Here is a 1,061-nt window from a genome sequence, read left to right as displayed (position 1 = left end):
GAATTTATTTTTGTTTTTTTGATTTGTTAATTTGTTTTTCTTGTGTATTTTCTTTAACGTGGCCATTTGAATGTTTTTTCTTTTCTTACTATAATGTATCTATGTATATAATTCACTGTGAATACAAGGAACACTGTCTGCAATTTCTAGTCTGTCTACTCCTTCATGAGTTGTATCTAGACTTCTGAGAACTAGCCCATTTACCTTGTTGGTTACGATCTATTTTCAATTATTTTATTAATATAGTATACTGTATACACAGATATTCTACATACAGTTACTTGTTTTACTTGTAAGTCACAAGTGTAAGAGTAAGTATAAGTATTCTTAGAATTAAACCAATACATATCATTGGTTAAACCAAAATTAATTATTGGTTCAACTATATGTTGTTTTTAATTTAAGTATTTTACTCTGGGTTTTATCCAATTACTCAAAATGTTTAGATTTTATTCTTTAACCCTTTAATGCTTTGAAATAAGGAGTAGTCTGAACTATTTTTATACATATTCAGGCTGGAAACTTACTTCCTCTTTTCTCAAGAAATCTGATTTTCCTGTCTAACAACTCTCTTTTTGTCCGACTATGATTTCTTATAATTAAATAGAAAAAAATAAGTAGAATTAAAGTAAAGTTTGCAGGACACAATAACAACACACACAACCAGATCAATTTTATTACAGTCTGACTCTACTGTTGGGTCTTGATGTCACATGTGTAATTAATTTTAAAGTTAACTTTATTTATTGTTACAAACACAGGTTTGATCCATTATCTAAATCAACTGCTCTGTTCTAATGAAAACACCTTCATATCTTCAAGTCTGGGTGATGATGATGATGTTCTGCTGCTTCCTGGCTCCATGTCAGACTAACAGTGGGACACATTTCCACCACCCACTGGGAAATACCTGGTAAACCAGTCTGGTCCAACAGGATTTGGTTCCTGTGTGCATTGTAAGATCAGTTCAGCAGGAAGGAAAGCTTCATGATGTGGTTGGTGAGATCTGCTGGAACTCAACCAGACTGAGCTGATGTGGACCATCAGAGGTTCTGCTGGTT

This window comes from Poecilia reticulata, linkage group LG12 (genome assembly GCF_000633615.1).
Source record: "Poecilia reticulata strain Guanapo linkage group LG12, Guppy_female_1.0+MT, whole genome shotgun sequence".
NCBI classification, from domain to species: Eukaryota; Metazoa; Chordata; class Actinopteri; order Cyprinodontiformes; family Poeciliidae; genus Poecilia; species Poecilia reticulata.
The sequence above is the reverse complement of the archived record's forward strand: the minus strand, read 5'-3'. Positions refer to the sequence as shown.